The sequence below is a fragment of the Scardinius erythrophthalmus genome (assembly GCF_964197995.2).
Source record: "Scardinius erythrophthalmus genome assembly, chromosome: 4".
Classification (NCBI taxonomy): domain Eukaryota; kingdom Metazoa; phylum Chordata; class Actinopteri; order Cypriniformes; family Leuciscidae; genus Scardinius; species Scardinius erythrophthalmus.
The window spans coordinates 14,179,298-14,202,791 of NC_138224.1; the positions used below are offsets into that span (position 1 = coordinate 14,179,298).

At 36.9% G+C, this 23,494-nt stretch overlaps 1 protein-coding gene across 2 annotated transcripts in view; it reads left to right on the plus strand.

Annotated features, from left to right (window-relative positions):
• LOC308689830 (uncharacterized protein) overlaps positions 1 to 23,494 on the plus strand; it is a 62,394-nt gene that overhangs the window by 29,339 nt on the left and 9,561 nt on the right. The gene's annotated exons all lie outside the window — the stretch shown is intronic.

The following is a 23,494-nucleotide window of genomic DNA, read 5'->3' on the forward strand; positions in this document are numbered from 1 at the left end:
GGCTTTATGCTTCAGCAGTTTTTATTCCAGTTCAAACCTGAATGAAAAGGTTATGAGTGTGAAAGAAGCAAGCCTAGGTGAGAACAGTGCAGTATGATCAAAGTTTATGTACATTTTTCAAAAGTGTCATCACATTACCTGAGGCGACAATGATAAGGAATACAAAAACAGAAGATTTTTTCAGGCACTAACGATAAGGATTTTTTTCTGCTGGCCCAGCTTTTAGATATGTGTGTGACAGAAAATGTATTTATAATTTACATTTTTCTATACTAAAAATGTATAATAATAATAATTAATACAATTAATAATTGTGTTCTACTTTGGAATAGCAAAACTCTTACTGAAAAATGACAACATATATCACTTTTTTTTTGAAAAAAAATAAAAACAATATTATATATTAAGATATGTTTTTAGAGAATTTATTTTAATACACGTGTATTCTGTCTTGGTGCACTTCCAGATTTTCAGAAGTTAAAAACAGATAAATGTATTTTTAGCTAATTTAATTTTCAAGTAAAAAAAAATAAAAATCAGTACACTACAAAAATTACTACAAAAAAAATTGTATTTAATTAAATGTTGCAAAGCATAAAAAGACCATGTGACAGCATAGCACTGGCACAAGTGACAGTCTTTGCTTACTGGCCCAAAGCCACCACACTCTTCTTTACCACATGACTGTGAGATGATCTATGCAATCTTCACACTTTTGTTTTCATTTTAGTTTTTAAATCAGCAGAAAAAATTGATCTGAATGCAGGAGAAATTGCATTTCCATCATAAACACATGAGCCATTGCGGTTTATGACATTGTAGTCAGCAAAACTTTGTGCTGCACCTTGCCTTATATTTTTTTATTAACCGCTGTTGCAAACCCTCAGTCCTGTGAAATACATGAATGTCGTGAATGTGCTGGGAAAAGGGGAACTCCAAGATGAGTTAAAATGTAAATTTTTAAGTAGAAGATGGCATAGGTGTCAGTGAGTCATTGCGTCTGACACTCCAGGTGTGGTCTTGATTTTTCAAACAATGCTGATTTTTGAGCGCATCACATATTGACATTAATTATGCACAAAGAATTAGGCAAGCTTGTCATTGGTTGAGATTTTAGGACATTTAGCCTATATGATTTACACTGATGGTAAATCAACCAGACCAAAAAAAGTAATTTTTATATAATTAACCAATTCATGAGCACAGATGGTCTCTTGTGTTCTCCATTACACATTTTAAAATTCCACAATTGAAAACATCAGAGAGAGAAAAAAAACATTAAAACTGCTGTTTTTAATGCTCTCATAATGAGCCAAAACATCCATTTATTAAGAACTAACAAAAGTTTTTCAACATAAGCGCAGAATTTGCACTTTTGTCCTAATTTTGGATTCGCAGAGGTGCAGTAATTGTGGCTGCTAGTTCAGGAAAGTTTTTTTCAGCTGGAATAATATGAATCATTCGTTACTAATCTAAAGGCACTAATGAACAAACAGAAGTTGCATGTAATGCATGTGCTTGTGACGTTCTTTTCTCAGTATCGACGCCCATGCGCTAAGAGGGAAAACTCAGACATCTGTCATCCAGCAAGACATGCTTAGGCTCATACTGCTAGAAGAGTTAAATGTCAAATGTGCATACTTTATTTCTCCTCACCAATTTGGCTGTCCAACTTTGTTGACTTCCCCTCCCAAAAGAGTCGCATACTTACAGCTGACAGTTATTTAAAATCGAAAATAGGCTCTGAGCATGTGTGTGTGTGTGTGTGTGGGGGGGGGGGGGGTGTTCGGATTGACCTGCTGTTCACATTCTCAAGTCATCAGGTAGTGAGTTATCATCTTTTTCGTTTCCTGTTTGGTTTCTCTTTGAACTTCCTGTGTGAAGTGTATGTGTGAGGTTGCTGCTTTTCTTTGCATCAGTGGACTTTCACTCTTCTCACAAGTTTTAATCTAGATATGACTTGTATATTTCAGTGTGGAAAGAAGCAAATTAACTTCTGTAGACTTTTACCTTCTCCTGGATGCATGAAATACAGGGGAATCAATTGTTTAAAAGGCTTGAAAGGTCACTTAATTACAACAAAGAACCCTGTAGGTTGAGAATAAAAGATATTTTTTTTAAATGCATGGCTTTGACATCTAGGAACTGAGACTTGTTGCCATGAGACAGTAGTGAGGCCTTTCACAGGGTTGTCCATCTTTAAATAAACTGAGCCCGTCTGAAACAAGTAGCTGTGTCTCTACAGAACTGCGAACTGGAGCCTGCTGTCTCTGACTTGACCACAAACCCTAACCACCGCCCGTGCAGGATGACGCTGCCTTATACTCCAGCAACAATTAACTTCACTGAGCAGTGCATGAAAAGGGGAAAACGAGAGCAAACTGGGCTTTATTTTCACAGATTGTGTTACAAAACAATCGCAAAGGTTGATGGAGAAGTCACAATGGCTTCTTCTGTAGAGGAAACCTCAAATCATCCTTAGGTTATGTGAACATTTATTGTGCATGCGTCTCAAATTCTGTGAATATATTTCACAACACTGTAAAAAGTGATCAGTTGATTTAACTTAAAGTGAGGAAACCTGTTGCCTTAAAAGTAAATAAACTTAATGGGTAATTGGAAAAATTAAGTTATGTGGAATTGTCAAGGTCACATAACTTATTTTTTTTTAAAAAGAGATTTGACTAAGATTTTTAATGCTTTTGAAAGAAGCCAATGCTGCATTTATTTGATCACAAATAAAGTATAATGAAATAAATAAAAGTAATATAAATAAAATAACTGTTTTCTATTTGAATAGGCTATATTTTAAAATGTAATTTATTCATGTGAATGCAGAGCTGAATTTTCAGCATATTACTCCAGTCTTCAGTGTCACGTGATTATTCAGAAATCATTATAATATGCTGATTTGATGCTCAAGAAACATTTCTGATTATTATCAATGTCTTGGGTTTTTTTTTTGTAAAGAGTGATACTTCTTTTTCAGTATTCTTTGATACATAGGAAGTTCATAAGATCAGCAAATATGAAATATATTTTTTTGTAACAATATAAAATATTTTACTTGTGATTTTTTACTTATTATTATTATAATCTTTTTTTTTTTTTTTTTTTTTAAATAGCCAATAGGCTTTAGCTACATCAGAGTGTTAGACGAGTATCAAATCTAACAGACATTAACTAAAAGCCTTGAACTCTCATTTGAATTTTCTAGTTTCGAAGGAATCTGTTCTTCCGTTGTGTATTTTTCCTTGATGGGTGTGGAATGGCATCAGCCGATTCACTTCCTACTTCCTCCTCCAACTTTGATACAGATTGTGTCAGTCATGGTCTTTTAGAGGTTTTTTGCAAGCCTTCACTGTTTACCATTTCTGTTTTGATTGGGACTCCACATAGGGATGACATCACCCACCAAACACAGAATCTGACATCCCGGACACTCAAAGGATGGAGGAGTTTGCACTACCACAGTATATTTACAGGGAGATGAGTTCATCGCTTTCCCTGTAATTGTTTGGGAACCGGAGTAGCCTTGCTGTCCACTTTGTGGTTTTGGTTACATTTCAGGGAGGGCCTTTATGAAGAATTTGCACAGTTCTGTTTGTGTTTAGGTGTGTTTGTAAAGTCAGCTTGCGAAAGGGTGTGTAAGATTTAGAAATGCGTTGTGTATATGTGCTTTCCGTGACGAATGGGCAAGAGCAAACGCTGTCATCAGCTCCAAGTGGCTCCACCAGTCGGCTTACTTGCGCAGTCTGTGCCACACTGGCCATTAGCAGGTGACTAAACTCTCTCGCTGAAAATCCACTACACTTTCCCACTCACACCCTGCCATATGTCACTGTCCAGAACCAACATCATCAAGAAACAGCAGCGTTCTCACTGACGCTGGGCAAAGTCACGCTCATGTCTGACCTATTGTTCTCTCTGTGAAACCTAGTTGGCAAATAGGCACCATTCCAACTTCTAATAGATGCAAGCTGTCAGCTGCCTGTAGAAAATTACCCATGAATTTATGGCCTAACTGCGTCCGAGGCATGCTTGTGTTTATTTTATTTTGCATAGCTGCAAATCATTAACTTACTGTGGCAGAAAATTTGATTTATGTCATGATAATTGCTTCATACTGTATGCGATTCTTGTCAAGCAATCCTCCGTTTAAGTATGCGTGTAAAGATACATGTGTACTGATAAAATTAATTTGCTTATTAAAAAAAAAAGATCTAAGCATCAGTTCAAAACTTTAGGGTCGGTAAGATTATTTTTATGTTTTTGAAAGAATCCGTATGCTCACCAAGGCATTTATTTGATCAAAAATACAGTATTATTGTGAAAAATTATTGCAATTTAAAATAACTGTTTTCTGTTTTAATATATTTTAAAAATATAATGTATTCCTGTGATGGCGAAGCTGAATTTTCAGCAGCAGAATTTATAGACTTAAGTGTCACATGATCCTTCATTTCTTCTTATCAATGTTGAAAGCAGTTGTGCTGCTTAAAATGTGTGCAAAAACCATGATACAATAGAAAGTTGATGAATTTAAGTTGAGGAAGTTTAAAAGAAGGGCATTTATTTGAAATAGAAATCTCTTGTAACAAATGTTTTATGGTCACTTTTGATAAATGTAATGAATTTTTCTTTACTTAAGTGGCAATACTTGTTCTTAATTTAAGCATAGATTTAATAAATTTAGTGCAGTTAGGCCTTAAAAAATAAACTTTATTTTAATTAATTAAAAAAATAAAATAATTATTTATATAAAATGGTATCTTAAGATATTTCTACTGGAAAACCCATACACATTTACGGATTGGGAATTAATGATTTATTTATTTAATTTAACATTGTGTGAATTTTACCCAAATTGTAAATAAAATATCCTATAGTTAAAAATAGGATTAATATATTAGTATTATTTCCACAATTATAGTTTTAGGAAGATTAAAATAAGTTGACATTTGTACCGCAACAATTTTTGTGCATATATGGAATAGACGTTCAGCCTCTAGAGATCGTGAGCCTCACCTCAAACGTTTTCATTTGATCAAAAGGAATGAGGAATTAAAAAGATTAAGAAAGGAGTGGGAAATACCAGAACACCTTCTTTATGCATCCCTGTCTAATGACAGATAAAGGCATCTGAAGCAGAAGGTAAAACCTAATTTTAGCATGTCACCAGGCTGGAAAGTCCAGTAGAGCAAGTCATTCAATTAACTAAGCAAAACAGCAGAGGCAACACCCAAAGAGCGGACTGTGCCAAGGGCACAGCCCAAACACTCATTCATTTAGTAGTATTATGTGACTAGGGAGATTTATCAACGCTCTTTTTGTGCACAAAAAGCTTAGAATCTGTCAGATGCTTGAAGTGTCTCTTGTCTGTCTAGAACTCATTTAGTTTCATTTTCTTGTGCTGATAGGTCACTTTACAGCAGAACTGAAACTTATAACACTGAAGAGATGGAAATCATTTGTGGTAAGCAAATATAGTTGCTTTATAGTCCTTTATCTAATCATAGTTTCTGTTTTTATGTACGTAATTAAGTTTTAAGCATCAGTTGTTATCAGCTATTTGCTTTAGTTATGATAGCACAACTAGGACGCAAGGTTTCGCTTCTGATATCACATGTGACTTACAAGCATTTGTCTCAGACTGGCCACATCCATCCATATACTGACAAGGCCTTAGATTGATCATTTGTAAGACGCTTCAGGAAAAACTGAAAAGCGCCTGACGTTTCCTGACAGAATTGGGTGACCCTTGATTTCTCTTTCCACATACTTTTTTTGCGCATACTTGTACGCTGAAAAGCTGGCGTCCAGCCCTGTCGCACAGTGTGCTAAGATCATTTGGGGTAAACTAATGCTAAAGGACCGCTTGCTTCATCTTCAGTACCAAATGAAGGGATTGCCTTCTGCACGCTCGGCCTACACTTTCCCCCTCTTTAATCAGGCATTGCGTAGTGCCATAGTGTGGTCTGTGGTTTCAGCTCAGATTTTAAGCATCAACTATTCTGTGGAAATAAAACACCCGGATTTGCCAGTGCTAAATATCTCTGGAAATAACCAAGACTGGCTGAAAATAGAGTGACTAGGGTATCATTATCATTAATAAAGAATAAATCTGTCATCCGATAACATCTGAAAACCGGCAGCGTTTTAGGGGTTCCAGGGACTTGCAGTGGTGTAATTGCAGTGTGGAGCTGTTCTTCTGAATGAGCAGTCAGCTATTTTAGGCACTTATGCCGTATGTTACTTTTAAGAGCACTTTGGTTCTACTTTTAGCTGATGCCTTTGCAGGCCTTTTTTGTCATTTCCGTACACGTGCCTCATTATTACAGTATATTGTTACTATATCTTTTCCTTGACGTATATCAGTATAAGATCATTTACTTTATTTACAAACCTAGATAAATTCCAAAGGATACATTTTTACACAAATGGTGTTTTTGCTGTTTTCCGTGCAGTTACAGTGAATTGAGACGGATGCTTTCAAGCTTCAAATGACTCAAGAGCACCATAGAAGGTATCATAAAAAGGGTCCATGCGGCTTTTGGCCAGGCTTCTGAAGCTTTATATGACTAACACATTAAAAACAAACACATTTATCAGTAAATTGTTTATTTACTGATGATCTGACATTTCAGTGGACTGTTAACCAGATCATCAGTCAGTGAGTTGAACTTGAGAGCTAGATCCGTCCGACTTGTGAAAAAATCATTCAGAACATTTTATGAACTGATTGTTTTACATAGCACACCAGTAAACCTCTTCGCGAAAGCTGCTCAAGTGGTTCAAAATATTTTACGAACATAAACGCTTTTCAAAAAACTGTAGGAAAGCCACTTGACCACATAAAACTCGTTCTCCGGCAGAAATTCAGAAGTGTTAAACTGCTTTCGATTAATCCCATAAACTGCATAAGGACAGCAGTGTTCACTTTTGCATGATGTTTGTGAACAATGCTTTTTGCAAAAATAAACCCTTTTCCTAAGTGCAATGTAGTGAGTTGAGCTTGAGATTTATTCTGATTTAATAAATTATTTAGACAGATTTTATGAACTACCTCAACCATCTTTAGTTCATTAATGATATCTCTTGAACTCAAGAACACACCAAGAAAAGGCTGAGCAGATGTCAAGATTTATGGTCAATTTCCAAAGTTTCAGTCTAAAGGCCCTTTCACACTGGACGTGATTTTTACGCACGAATAATTCGCGCGATGGTTTTATTTTTTGATCAGCTGTTTGTGTAATGAGTGCTTTCACACCGAACGCGAATGTGCTGCGGCGAAAAAACAACTTTTTTTTTTTCGTTTCGATGTCGATTTTTTTTTTCTTTTGCGGCGACAGCCAATCATATACTACAAGGACAATGATTGTGTGGCGTAGCATTGCCAACCAACTCGGTTATCACGACTGTGAGTATGTTGTGTGATAGTTTTAGTTGTTGTTTAGTCCTGTGCTGTGTAGGCTAAACTACATTTGGGATAGAAAGCTAATCGTCAAAGATAGAGATAGAGACCGTGTTTACGCGGCTCATGTGATGGGTTTTGACGCGAACTATTCGCACACGAACTATTCGCTTTTTCGTTACGCATCCGGTGTGAAAGGGCCTTTAACTATAATACATTTGCAGATGACCTGTAATATAATGTTATAAGCTTTGGTCGCACTAGACCTTGAGTGTGTGAAAATTTTCTTTGGGAAACGCAACAAACAAGATGGTGTCACGCTCTAGGGCTAATAAATCACAAGGAATACAATGAATGTATTAGTTGTATTATTTGTATCTACTCTGTGTCCTTTTTGACATTTGAAAGCTTCAAAGTTTCTCCTTTTCTGTTCCACGAAAGAAGGTCAGTCGTATGGGTTTGACACAACATGAGAGTGAGTAAATGATGACTAGAAGCAGCATATCTGACGTTTTTAGGCGTTGCTTTGAGTAACAGGATGGACGGGTCCTCTTCTCTGAATTTCAAATCTGGAGTGGTTGCCATGACATCTTGATGAGCAGTCAACAAATATAGTAGCCAATTTAACCATTCCCTTGTTCTCATCCTTATTTTTATTTTTTTCATTTATTTTTTTTGCTGTGGAAAGTTCCAACCACTCTTTTCTCCACCCTCCCCTAATGGCACCCTTAGCAGATAGACACTCATAAAGGTCTTCTATGAGGTCAGTTATCCTCGGGATCAAAGCACTGTGAAATGAGAGAGAAGTGTGAACTGTCCCTGAGTCTCAGATCATTGTGGGATGTCCTCACTCTTCCATTTTAGTCAAAAGTGAACTTCTGATGTTCACCACCCACTTCATAAGACTGCTCTTTGGGCTGGAACATTAATGACTCACTTTTAGAAAACCACATAGGACTGTCTCTGTGTTTAGATGTTGTTGTTTTTGTCACAATAATAAAATACAAATCTAGGTCATGAATTGCTATCATCTTATGTTCTACCAGAATTTTGTTAATATAACCTGGTGAATTCCTAATTGGAATTTGAGTTTTGTAGCTCCAGTCTATTAACTTAAAAAAAAAAGTAAAAAAAGAAAAGAAAAATGTTTTACTTAAAACTTTTAGTAAAAATTCAGTTCATTTTCTCCATAGGGGAATTGATTTTTAACTACAACTTGACGAACACTACTGTGAGCTACGAGGTTGTTAATCCATAGTATATGCCTTTGTTGAAGCCATCAGCACACATTATTTCAACTTTTTTTTTTAATAATCATGTTCAACAGTGGAATTCCTTGCGAAAAACGACATTCTGCAGAGAAATCTCCACCAATCAGAGAATCGCGATGAGTAAATCATGTCAATAGTGATCGCCACCCACTCCCATGAAGCACTGCGAATGACATGGAGTCAGTTTTCCTACGCTCTGAAACTACTTCAATATTTGTCTGCATAATATGCTTATTTTTGCAAAAAATATTATGCTATAATACATTTTTGCTTCAAATCAAAGTTTGTAATGTTGTAATTCGCCTCATAGCTGATGGGTTGGTTTGGTTCATGGCTTATAACTCTTAAACAAGACTATTTTAAAATCACAATGGAAAAAATATTTCCGGAACCAAGGCCAGGTTAAACTGTTGCACTCTATTGAAATCAATTGCAAAGTGGAACGGTGTTTGTGGACTTTTGGCCCTGTATAGAGCATTCCAAAATGCTGCCTATGGCAGCGAGGCAGCTCACTAGATTTTGGAACCTTGCTTATATATGTTTCAGTGGTGAAACAGCAGATAAAGCCCTAGTACTTAATGTATGGTTTACCTCACAAGATTTGGCTCTGCACAGAGATTTGCCCCACACTGCTCATACGAGCAGTAATCTTATCTGGGCCTCTGGTCTCCTGTGGTCTGCTTGCACGCAGAGCGAGCCTGTATCTGCTAATGCACTTCCCCTAGTTTAGGGAAAAGTCAGACTCCTCCAGTCAGCATCGCATGACTCCTAAGGTTTACTGTCAGGTAATTTACCAGGTTTAATGCAGGTGTGTGCTCCAAGTATAATCATAAAACCATTTAGAGTCTCCTCTCTGTCTGCAACCTTGGCCCAGACGGAAGAGTGTCATGATAACAGCCAGCAGATATTTAATGTCTGTTGTAAACTGGAATCAGCATTTTTTCTGTTAATGGGTGCTAGCCATATTTTTAAATATGACACCAAAGATCTTTTTTTGGGCTGTAGGCATGAGGAAAATGATAATACACACATTCTTATAGGCCTTATCAATTTTAATTATTTATTACTTCTGTTCAATGAAAGCATTTGCAGGACACATTACTGTTGTAGATAAGTGCTATGTAGAGTGCAACATCCACATCTGCTGTGACATTTTTTTTTTTTTATTATTATAAATGTAGCTCATACACTGTGCAAACCCAAGAGCCTTCAAAAGCGTTTACCAGCCAAGGACAGAAAGGCTCAATAGGCTTTAATTTACAACATCTTAGACAACATTCAACCCACATTCTGCCTCAAACAAAGTGTATTTAAAGGGAATCAAAGGGTATTTACAAAGGAATCACATTACACACACAAAAGTAGATCATCCATTAAAATCAAGACAAGCTGATTGACAGCAGTAGTTTAAGGATTTACACAATGAAATCCACAGAGCCCTAAGCTATTGCTAAAAAATAAAAATTCATTTTTGGAATCAGTGTGACTCCCTGAATTTAAAATAAAAAAAAACTGAATAAAATATTCCCACTCTTATTGGCCTACAGGGTTTTAATAATAATAATAATAATAATAATATTTATTTATTTATTTGCCGTTAGAAACTATGCTGACGCTCTCTGCCTAACCCCTGTGTGTTGTGTGCGTGTTCAGGTTTTATCACATGCAATGTTTTACACATCTATATGCCATTAATGTGCTAAGTGAATGATAAGGATTTTATGGGTACTCTGTAAGGAATGTACCCACTACAGGAAACATTCTGGTCCTTTGCCCAGTTTCTGTTCCAGTTACCACATGTCAGCATAATAAGCGTTATTTGCTTCTAGATATTATGAGATCTAATCTCTGTCACGTATAATGGATCTGAGCAAGCACTCGTGTTTGCAAAGGATCTCTACCGAGAGCCTTTTTTAATCTTGAATTCTTCACAATAAGTGTACTAAAAAGAAATGAAATACTTTTATACTAATACCAATTTACAGTATTATCATTCTGACTTGAGTCAAATAGATCCCATATCAGTACAAGCATATCAGATGTGATTAGGTAACAGTTTATTTTACAGTGTTCATGTGCCATAGTACTTTCAATTTAACAGTGTAGCACAGAGCTCATGGCATGAATTGCTAAAAAATAGGCAATAGGCAACATTTGTGATTGTTTTAGGATGGCTAATGCAATAGGCTTTTTGTGTCAAGTCAGGTCTGTGTGCATCACAGCTTTTATTTAAAGATGATCTATTAGGCTCATACATTTTCAAATTGCTTTAGTGTTGCTGTTAGAATACTAAAGGTAAATAAAAAGGTTACAAAGCACAAAGACCACTCCAAAGGGAGTTGTTCTTTATATCAGTAAGGACTGTTTCTGGACTTCCTTAAATGCCTCTATTGTAGTCTTGAGTTTTCTTCCTGGAACATATACACATCCCAATATTCCCGCCCAAGGCAAACACAAAAAAATGGCAGAGGCCTGGTTGAGTTGCATTATTAGTGTTGTCGCCATGTCCAAGAGATGCTGTTTTTTCCACCCCGATTCTAAACCCAATTTTCCCGGCCTTCCTTAGGAAACATTGGTTAAAATGCATCTTTAACACTATTTTTCAGCAGTACAACCCCAAACCTTTTTTGTGTTCTCACCATTTTTCTAATGACTGCTTTCTGAAGCATGCAGTTCAATGCAGGTCAGATGTTATAAATGAGAGCTATAACTTTACATCTGAAATGCAAGAGAGGTATAAAATAAAGAATTACCACTGTGAAACATTCTGCGCAAGTCGTGCTTGCGAAGGTGGTTCAGATTGATCAGCTTGTTCTTCTTAACTGTCATTATCAGACTCGGGCTAGAACTGGTATGGCAAAACGTGGTTACAGTAGTGTTTACATCGCCTCCGCTGATACGTGAACGAGTATTTGACTGTTAAGGTGTGTTACATTTCCAAAACACACTCCAAGCAGTAGACCTGTGTACCTACAGTAAATCAGGCCAAACTTCTCTGTGAACACACTTTTCTCACGCAGCAACTCTTCTCCCATTGTTTGCATGAAATGCCTCCTTTATATGATATGCACATAATCACAAGTTGCACCTAATGCATCACAAACACAAGAGTCGTGAAAAGTTGTGAGATGGCTAGAAAATGTGAACTAGAAAAAAAAATTGTGATGACGAGTTCTATAGACCCAAGCATAATAATGCTTTTAAAATGTCACTGTAAAAAGAATTTGTTCAACAGAAGGACCAACTAATGAAAGTAGAGCCAGATTTTTAAATCTAACAACCTTAAATCTAATAATATGAATGTTCATTATTGAAAGCCACCGAGCTAAGAATACAGTTTGTACACACAGACTAGATCATGCAGTATACAAAGCATTTTTTTATTGCATCTATCAATAAACTGTAAGGTTTACAGCTCTAATTGCTATCAGAATCCTGTACTCAAGCCATTAAAGACATATACTTTTATGGTTGCCCATGTTGTTCAAAACTGTATGACTGACTTTCTTCCATGGATGACAAAACAAGGTTAAACATAATGTGCATGTACTTTTCAATACAATGAACATAAAAACCACCATAAACCAAAAACCTCCACAAAGTAGTCATACAACATATGCATATATTGTATGTCTGTTGAATTCTTAAAATAGCTTTGTGTGAGGGAAAAAAATTAAATGTAGCTTATTTGACTGATAATCTCTGCCATAGCCATAAAATTTCATTGACGTTTCTATATTCACATATGGCATATCAGGATGCGTCATGCCAGATTACATATCAGTGATGGCCAACGTCACTGGTTCCTGGTTGTCTCGTAAGCAAAAGCAATGAATATGTGCATATTCCACAAATAAATAAGCAGAAGGCTTGAAATGGCAACTTATAATGAGTCAGTTGGCTTCAGAAGATTTGGATCTTGGCTTCAGATAATTTTATGATGCTTTCATTGGAGCTTGTCATTTTTGGAGCTTGACACCATTTACTTTTCATAATATGGAAAAGAGCAGCATGAACATCCTGCTTAACATCTTCTTTTTGTGTTGTATTGAGTTTATGGTTACACTTTACTTAAAGCCATTATGCATTATAAAGGTATTCATAATGCACATTATAATGCATTATATAAAGGTTTTAAGTGTTGACAAATTTTTTTGGGGATGAATTAATCCTTTAAGAGAGAGAGATCCTAAATCCTCATTCGAGTCTCAGCATCTAGAGTTTAGATACTATGTAATCTTCTTTAGATATAGAAAGGGAGAAAGAGAGCAACATAAAACACCCCCTCCCTGCCATTGTACTCATTGTTTTTCCCTCTCTGCTTGTGTCTCTCTTCACGTGAGGCTTCAGTCAGCCTGCTGTAATGCTGCTTAATTGAATTAGAGGGAGTTTATAAGCTGCTCTTGAGCCCTCTGAAAGAGACCCTCCATAAACAGGAACGCTGCCCTTTCATCTGACGCTTTTTTGGAATATTCTTGTCCCCCATATCGCCCCAGGCTTTGGCTGGACCCTCAGTACAGAGTCTGCTGCCTGTCTCTAATTTAGGTCTCAAAGTCAAGGATAAAGCCAAGAGCAGGCAAAGTCAGCTGTACAGGGAACGCGAATTCATCTGTTCAGCACAACACGATCCAGATCCCGAGTGGAGACAGGGTTTTGGTTTTGATGGTTTTGTTCGAGCAGCTCTGAGGCATGTTTGTCACCAAAGTGCCGCATCTCTGCTGACACAGAGAAAACCGTGGCCGTAAAATCATAGGAGCCAAACAGGCCCTCTTCTGTTGTGTTTTGAAATGTTGTGTGATTTATTTTTCTTTGTAAGCAAGGCCTCTTTACTCCCCTCTTGTCTTTCACCCCGTCTACATCGCTCCAGTTCTGTTTGTTTGCTTAGCGCCCTCCCTTTGAAATCTTTTCAGCTGATGTATTTTTGGGTTTCAAGCTCTGTTGAATTTTATTTTCAGAGGGTAAATTGGACATTTTTAGCCCCTCCCGCTCGTGAAACGTCTTTAAATACAGTTTGGGCTGAATGAGCAGTCGAGAGTAAAATGGCATTCATTCAGGGATTGCAGATCTGACTGTGCAGGTACTGTAGGATCTTGATGAGATGTCACGCTATGTAGTAAAAGACAGTTTAATTAGAAATAGCATGTAGGGATTGGCAACCTTTTTCTCACCCAGCTACTCTGTGTCAGGGCAACACCCTTTAGTCTAATAAGCAACCACAAGCTTGCAGCAATATTTTTACTATTGTTTTTATTTTTGAAAAAAAAAATGTTTGTTCTTGGACGCACTCTGTATTTTTCCACTACTCAAGTGAACCCTATGAGAGTAAAAGGGAAATGTGTTGTCATATTGTAATGTAATGTATCTGCTAATGTAAAACTGCACCTAGTAAATCTGGAGGAGAAATACACATTCAATCAAATCCCCCCCACCCCCACCCCACTGTTGCAGTTAATAATGGGTGAATAACACTGATGTAGAAGCACCTAAACCTGGTTGTAAGTCTAAACTTGACATAAACTGTAAACTTGTCCCTCGAATTTGATTGGTTGTTTGGAATGTTGTTCCAGGATCAACAAAGATGTTGATCCAGGAACATGTTGTACTTGATGAAGTCACATTCACCGGTCAGGGGAGAGTTGTGAATGCCAATAAAATGTTGCACCTGACGCTGTAAGTCACATGAAAATGACAACATGGCATATTTTGGCTGGATTACATTCATGCTACACACATTAGTACTATCAAGAACCTTTTTTTTTTTCGTTTTTTAATGGTCATGTAGTTTGTTCCTTGTCAAATGCAGTACCTTCTCAAAGTTTTTAATTTTGTACTCACATAAAATATATGTCTGTTAATCCAACTTTGCAGAGAAATAGACTGGTATGATTTCAGTTGAAGCGTTATGACTGAATTTCAACTTTTAAAGTTTATGTAAACACACTTAATCATTAACTTCTACATACGCCCACACTTTGCTTACACATTTATTTAACTAACAAGTCTCATTTAGTCATGCTTTCAGTGACCAATAAGGTTGAAGTGCCCTTACTTCTGCTTAACAGTTAACACATTCTAAAGTTTCACTACATTCCTCTAAATTCTCATTCTAAAATCAGCACATAAATATGAAAAAGCTTAAAGAGTCTGTCCAGTTGTAATCATAGCAACCCTTTGCGATTCATGGCTTTACACAAGAAGGAGAAACGGAGTCTCTGCATTAACAACTAGTTATCTGTGCTTTGTACACTCTCCATTGATTTCATTTGAATCTTTAAGAAGTGAAATCAGTTTCAGAATATGGTTGTCAATTCTGCAAATAACCAAACTTTGTGGAATTAAGCAATCAGTAGAAGAGTGAGAACCATATTTATCAGAAGTGTATACGTGGACTGTTGCACTGACAACTGTTGCACTTTTACTTTCTGCTACTCCCGGACGAGAACAGTGAAGAAGCAGGGAATTTTGCATCGTCATGAAGATGTAAGATAAAATATAAAGATTTGTTGAAAGCCTGATGTAGACCAGTGCATGGAAATATGACTTCTCCTTTTGAAGCCCTTCAAGGACTGTTAGAAGTAAAAAAAAAAAAAAAAAAAAAAGAACATTTGCAATTTTCTCTGGTGTGAAACATTCAAAAGAAACAATGGCCACCCTGGGCGACTAGCCTCTTCAAAGGTCATGTGGTTCACCTCAGACTGTGACAGGATGAGAGGCTGAAGGTAATTGGCCGTCCATCACTCAGCCTTTCCGCCACAGCCTCTCTGAACAAGTGCAAACATGTCCGTAAACAAAGGCAACAAAGCCCAGGCTTGTCCAGCGTAGAGATCCTGGAGAGTTGATTGATCGCCTTCCTGTTGTTTGTGTAAGACCCAGGAATTTTTATGTGCCGTTTGTAATTATTAGTATCATATAGCCTACTGTCACGGTTTTGCGGTTCCAAATGATAATGATATTTCATTTATAACCATGATGGCAGACATTAGACGTATCTGATTAAGCCTCAGTTTGTTTTCCTTAATGCTTTCTGAGGTCAAAATTAATTGTAGTCAAAAAGAAACAAGAACTGAACAGTTTAAGGAACTGTTCATATTGAGAGATATGGAGTGGGTTGAATTGGAGAAATTTAAAATGTCGAATCAGCTGACTTGTAGCTAGGTAAACTTCACGCTTTCCATGAGATAAACGCTCTTGCACCAGAGTTTGATTTGAGGCTGTTGGCGTTTATCCTGAGGGGATTTTTTTCCACTTCCTCCCTCTCTCTTTCGCTCTCTCTCTCTTTCATAATGAGTTTGCTTCTCTATTCGCCAATGCCAAGACATTCCACAAGCTGGTAGTATTTTTGTTCCTTTGGCAGCTAACCCCATGTTCTTCCACGCAATGAAAAGGGAGACTGTGGTTTCATATATCTGGTCTCTATTCAGGGACATTCATCTATTTACTCTGCCAGGCCGCAGAAAAAAAAAACACCCCTATTTGCTCTGAGAATCCTGCGCTCAAGCAATGAATGATATTAGCTGCACCATCCTTGGCTGAACCGTAATTACGTCCTGTTATCGCCCCAGCCCGCAGATAAGGTAGATTTCGTTGAGGAATGCCTTCGTCATTCTGACAAAATCCACTATTGCGGATCTCCTCTTGTACGATCTGATATTCCCAGAGATGTTGTCAGAAATACAGTCCCCTTCACCTCCAAAAGAGGGCAGCACTCTGCATTGGAGACTTGTCACAGTGTCCGCTCAGGTCAAGAAATGTGAGAGAACACATCTGACTTGAGGAATTTGATGTTTTAAATCAGGATGTTTTACAGGATATATTCCACTACTGTGTGTAAACAACAGTGTTGTAATGTGGTTGCTAGGATGTCCTGGGACTTTTATCACTGATTTTATTGTGTTTGATCGCTTTTTGAAGTGCAGTTTACTGTATCTTTCATATTCGTAACTCCAATGCTGACGGGTTACACATCAACGTTTTAAAAAGTATGAGCATGGTGATACATTTCTTATTGGATTTTAATCATCTAGGTTGGTTTCTGGACATTCAAATATTTACAGAGTGAATATGTATTTAGAAAGCCTTGAAGAAATTGGAAGTTAAACACACCACACCCAAGCATTCAGGCCTGTTGATATATGTCATTATCATGATATAGGCTGTAAAATGTCAAAGGGCATTTTGTTTCGGCTATATTTGAGTGGTGCCTGTATACTAACGCAATAATTACAATTTTGTAGGAAATATGGTAGAGCAGGTCTAGACAGTTTGATATGATGTCTGTCTTCCCACGAATATGCCGGGTGCGTGTGCTGTACACAAGTGTGTCGTCTTCTAGCACTGTTATTAGTGCCGTCTAAACATTCTCCACATCAAAGTTGAAATGGGTCAAAATTACACAGGTATTTTAGCAATTTTTAGATTGAGAGATAGATGTTAAGCATGTCGGATGCTTCATAGTGGCGGTTTCGTTCCTCTTGATGGCTCAGCAGCCTAAACACAAGCTTCTCACACCATAGTCCCTCAAGATCCTGTTACAAAATACAAGGAATGGTCAGTTTGGATGAGTAATGTACAGGAGTAGTAACAGTGGTTGAGATAGTTGTCCAATAATCGACTAATCAATTACAGAGGCTTTTTTTTTTTTTTAGATCCAATAGTTTTACTGTTATTGGTGTGCTTGTATCCTATTGGGGTCAAGTGAACCTGTAACCTGCCTAATTATACAGAATTTCCTTGAATCCTAAACACTAGTTGTTCAGACAACCCTCTGACTAGTTGACTTTGAAAATACGTAGTATTTTTGCACATCCATAGACAGTGATTATCATTCTCACTGGCTGCCATGGGCTGTGACGTTTGAGCTGTGGTTTAGCTGTGAGACAGACATCAATGGTTTCTGTTAGATGTAGGTGTTTGCCAGGCTTTGCAGACTCTGTCTGTGGCTGCCGTAGGCGAAGGTCTTCTGTGGTGGGTGATGTCTGCATTTTAAAAGACTCCTGTGTGTTTGTGCAGCAAGCAGAGTAATCAGATAACCCAAGGCAAAGTTGTTCTTTTTATGCTGCTTTGAAGCCAAATAGTCCCACTCTTTCACCGATCCAACACTATGCTTAAAAGGGACCAGTTATCTTTAAACAAGATTTGAAGGTACAGGCAGCCTTCTGAGATTGAGAGGCTTCTGGGATGTTGGGTCAAAACCAAATTAGAAGTTGACACCACACACAATTTAAAAGAAGTCATTTGAAAAGTTTGACATGAATATAGATTTTTTACAAATGATGCCATTGAAACCATAGTAAGTCTATCCCTCACAGCCTCGCTTCCATACCTGTCATGGCGCTGCTCTGAATAAGGTCTACTGCAACACAGCTGAATACCAAAAATCAACAGGCTAAAGAACACTTTTGGGAACTCTAGCTTTTGCTAAAAAAATAACATGGAAAAAACAAGTTGCTTAACTAAAATAAATTCCAAGCATTATTAAAGACAAGTAAACACTCAGTAATTAAAAAAGAACAAATTAGCAATCAAACAAATAAATACAACTTAACAAAGATACGATTGAAATAAAGTGTTTTATGATTTTCAGGTGTTCAGGTACAGAAACTGTAATCAAATGTAAAATAACACTGCATTTTATAAATAAAATATTCATTACAAATATAGTTACAAAAGTTAAGTCAAAGAACAGCGAATGAATTTGCTCTTTGTCTTTTGTTGTTTGATTAACGTTATTACAGAGACGGCAGCAGGAATATTAGGCCTCTGTCACTTTAAGAGTTGCACAAAAAAAAACAGCCTTGTGCTTGAATGGTTTAAAATCACTTTCTGTGTGCATGCTTTGGATGTGTGTGCAGCACAGAATACAGCGCTCGGGTGACGGGTCTTCTTGCGCTTGAATGGCTTAAAGTCATATTAAAAAAGCTCATTTTGGATGCGTGTGCAGCACAGAAAACAGCTGCGTGGGTCTTCTTGCACTTAAATTGTCATATTAAAATGCACACAAAGGAATCGATAAGAGGAATCGAAATTTTAATTTTATAACAAGTATCCAATTCCTGACCTTAAGTATATGACTCCAAAATTGGAATCGATTTTCGATTCCCAACCCTAGTCATGCATCATCAAAAAGTAGTTCATGTGACTTTTTCGCTATATTCTAAGTCTTCTTAAGTCATACAATAGCTTTGTCTGAGGAACATAAATAAATATCTCATTTGCTGTAGCTCTAAAATCTCATTTGGACAATTTTAAATATGCGCATAATGAAATTAGGAACATTGTGATCAGTCACGAGACATGAGAACCAAATAAATTTAGCATCATTTAGTTCCAAACTTGGAGCCTCACGTTTGATGTGCCATATTTGAATATGTACAAATGTGATAGCTGCAGCAGTGGTGAAGATTATCAGTGAATAATGACTTGGGACTATTTATATGTTGAGCCTTTGTTCGTTTTTGACAGCCACCATTCGCTTACATTGTATGTAAAAGAGCATCGTGGACATTTCTCTAAACATCTCCACACCACAATAGAAAAAGACTTGCATGTTTGGAATGACATGAGTGAGTAAAAGATTTTTGGGTGAACTATTCCTTTAAATATTTTTATTCTACATCTCTTTACTCCTACTTGTGGCATTTTACAGAGCTGGCATTCAGCGTTTCAGTCCTCCTGCGTAGGAGGCTGCAGTAAAGTGTCAACTTAATTAGCACATGTGCAGTTCAAACAAGAATGTGAATCTTAAGCTTCTGAACTTACTGCATGGGCTTCTGAGCTTCTGCATTATTTTAAGTAGCACAATAGAGCAAAAGGTTTTGCTAATCATTTTTAAATTGAGCACAACAGTTAATTTGAGAGTCAGTGTAAGACATAGGATGGCTACACTAGATTTCACACAAGAGTATGAAATATCTATGCTGATAAGAGTGTGTCACCAGGTGCCTATATTTATTTGTGACCTCTGGTGTGGATGTAGAGATCTGAGAACCACAACAGTGGGTGTAAAAATACAAATTCTTCTTCATTTAACCCCTACACGTTTTCCTTAGTATTTAGTATGTCACCATTTAGTATTCCACATACTACAATCATTCTGAAACACCATTTTTGTTAAATATTAGCATAGTTACAAATTAGCTTGCCCGACCTCTCACCCGGGAGCTTTCTCCTGATTTTATCACCACTAACTGGATTAGTGAGATTACAATGTGAAATTGTAAGTTAGCTTTTTTGACAAGAAGATCAGCTTGAGGGACCTGAGGTGTGATGGGCCTTCTGTCAAAATGTAGTGCTGTAAGGTATTTGTTTGTTTGTTTGAAAAAAAAAAAATATATATATATATATCGACTGTTAACTATATGTGTAATATCTTTTCCTTTCATAATTGTTCTTGAGATACCTTGGTAAACCTGTATAAAAAACCTGCCTTTTTTAACTTATCTTTTTTGTCTGTTGCATTTAGCAAAAAAAAAAAAAAAAAGGTTTAAAACTTACAAAACAAACAAAAAATTCTGTGAAAGTTTACAACAGTCAAGATTGCATCATAAAGTTCTCTTGAAGGCATTCTCCTGATGGTTTTGAGTAAAAAGAAAACATTTACCCTCTGGTGATTCACGTAGGTCATATACACTGACCTTCAGCCACTTGTCTCTGTAAGCAGTAGCTGTTTGTCGCCTCAGAGAGTGTCTGTTAATTCCTACAAGAGAGAGGCAGCTTGACCCTTGAAAGGTCTTTGACCTTTGAGATTTCCTCCAGCCGCACTGCTGGAACCACGTATCTAACATGCTGCAGTAACACTAATTGGAAGGTGAAAACTAACTGGAAAACTCATAGACTGTAAGAAAAATATGGACGTAGTGTCTGTGACGTCACCCGTAGGTTTCTGAAGAGCATTTTTGAAGCCCAAAGTGGGCGGAGCCAACCGTCGCCATCTTGGCAGCGCGTCACAACCGGATAACCGAAAATGGGCAAAGAGGCGGGATTAGCTGAGGTGACGTGATGGCTGGTAGTGACAGCAGCGGCAATCCACCTGTCACTCAAGTGGCCACGCCCTTAATTATGCAGAACTCTAAGGCTTAATATAATTTAAACGGATGAGTTATAAAAAAAATTGCTATATAGACTAAAACCACTTTTTGTACCAGGCTGTAAACATAAAAAAAAAAATTTCTGCTGTAAAGTTGGGCATTTTAACATGGGGTTTCTGTGGGATTGACTCTATTTTGGAGCCTGTCTCTAGTGGTCAGTCGATGAATTGCAATGAATTTAAGTCACTTTCGTGTTGGATTCAAGCGAGAGACTGGAAGGTTGTCACAACCATAAACACACAGGTTAATTAGCATAATTAATCTTGATAGGCCAGTTAGTTGCATTGTTGTCAGCTGTCCTCCGCTTTCCCTGCTTCCCCTTGGGAAGTATATATGTTTATATACATTGTCGTTCAAAAGTTTGGGATTGGTAAGATTTAAAATAAGTCTTTTCTGCTCACCAAGGATGCATTTATTTAATTAAAAATAGAAAAAAAAAGCAATATTGTGAAATATTATTACAATTTAAAATAACTGTTTTCTGTTTGAATATATTTTCAAATATTATTTATTCCAGTGATGGCAAATCTGAATTTTCAGCATCATTACTCCAGTCTTCAGTCACAATATGCTTCTAATATGCTGATTTGCTGCTCAAGAAACATTTATTATTATTTTCGACGTTGAAAACAGTTGTGTAATTTTTTTTCAGGATTCTTTGATGAATAGAAAGTTCAAAAGAACAGCATTTATCTGAAATAGAAAGCTTTTGTAACATGATACACTACCGTTCAAAAGTTTAGGGTCAGTAAGATTTTTTTTTTTAAAGAAATTAATACTTTTATTTAGCAAGAATTCATTAAATTGATCAAAAGTGACAGTAAAGTACATTTATAATGTTACAAAAGATTCTATTTCAAACAAATGCTGTTCTTTTGAACTTTCTATTCATCAAAGAATCCTGAAAAAAAATGTGCACAACTGTTTTCAACATATAAAAAACGTAATATAATATAATATAATGAATGAAAAGTGTGTGTGTGTATTATAAGCACACAAAGCACTCTCATGATTTCCTTAGGAATCAGAGCTAATTGTTTTTCTCTCTCTTACACCCACTTTTGCCTTTAAAAATATGGAATGAGATAAGAGAAATTAAAGCCAGTTGATCAGTACAGATAAAAAGAGTGAATGCTCAAGGGAGGGGGAAAAAATTTGGTTGACCCCACGAGTACAACACTGAGAGCAAACCAAAAACACACATGCATGTGAAGTTCACAGCACGATGTTGAGCTTTGAGAGCCAGAACACAAAAAAAAAACCCCGCTGGCAAAGGTAACTGTTTACATCCTTCTTTTGGACACATTTTGGGCCAACTAAGACCGACTATCTGCCAGAGGTTGTTTCTCTGCCTGGCCGACACAGGTTTCTAGTTGAGCGGAGGACAGCCAAAACACATGACTGCTGGGCAAAGAGAGGCTGAGAAACAAAAAAGCACCGAGGCTCATAAAACTCCCTCAAATTAATAACAATGCAAAACAGATGGTACATTGCATTTCCAAAATAAGATTGAGATTCACAAAGGTTTCATTCCTAACGGGGAAGGCCAAACATGAGGTCATATGCAGAGCTGTGCAATATCTATTAATAGGGCCAGCTGTAAACATTTTCTGATTTTACGATTCTTCTCCTCTCATTATCTGCAAGGTTGTTAAATTAGCCTTCAGCTAATTTTGTCCTGAAAATGTGGTGTTAGTTTGACAGGGCTGGAGGGAAGTTTGGCTGCGCTGCGCCTTATTGTTGCATGTGTTGAGATTTGTGATTACAACTTTGCTCATATCTAAGAGCTGATCTCAGAGATTGGGACTCTGTAATTAGTCACGAACGCAGCAAGTGTAAATAAATGGCGGCAAAGACAAGAACGAACCACCGCACAATCTCCCGTATCCTACATGAGGTCATCTCTGGCATTGATTAGTTTTGTGCCGTGATATCATCCTCCCCTTTACGAGGTGCAGGGAGATGCACAACTCGAAGGTCAGAAGTTGAGTTGTTGACCATCTCTGCCATCTGTCTGCCTGCCTTGAGTTGTTCTGTACCTTTAAACTGTTCGAATCATCATAGTAATCAATGTTTATTACACCCAAAACGCATTTGGACACTTTAGAAATGATCTAAAATATTTATCAAATACAGCACAAGCACACTTTTTAAACTAAATGAAGTTTGTTAGATTTTAAAGTATGTAGCTATTGATATATTGTTTAAAATGAAGACAAAAAGTCTTGGACACTTTTTTGGTTGTCAAAAGTTGTGAAACATGTCCATGTGTTAATATAATGAACTACACCACTGAAACACCTGTGGGAAACTGACTTCATACATCCATGAAAAATACCTAGAGATTGGCATGGAGTACTTTCCATAAGATCACCTCTCAATGCAAATCAAACCAGCTATTAGGCTAACTGAAATAAAACCATGCCAATCTCTAGGTACGGTGAAGGCTATGTGATGATGTGGGGCTATTTTAATTCTAAAGGCCAAGGGAACTTTATCAGGATGCATAGTATCCTGGATCCATGAAGTAACTGGCCTTTAAAAAAATAAATCTCCCTGCCTCTATGGGGATTTAACATAGGGGTGTCCAAACTTATGCACCCTGTATTTTAAGGAAGAACATTTATTTATTTACGATACATTATTCATTCACAAAGAAAACTGGTGTCCTTAAAGGTTGGATTTTTCCTAATTTTTTTTAATTAAGGCATTAAGTTCAATTT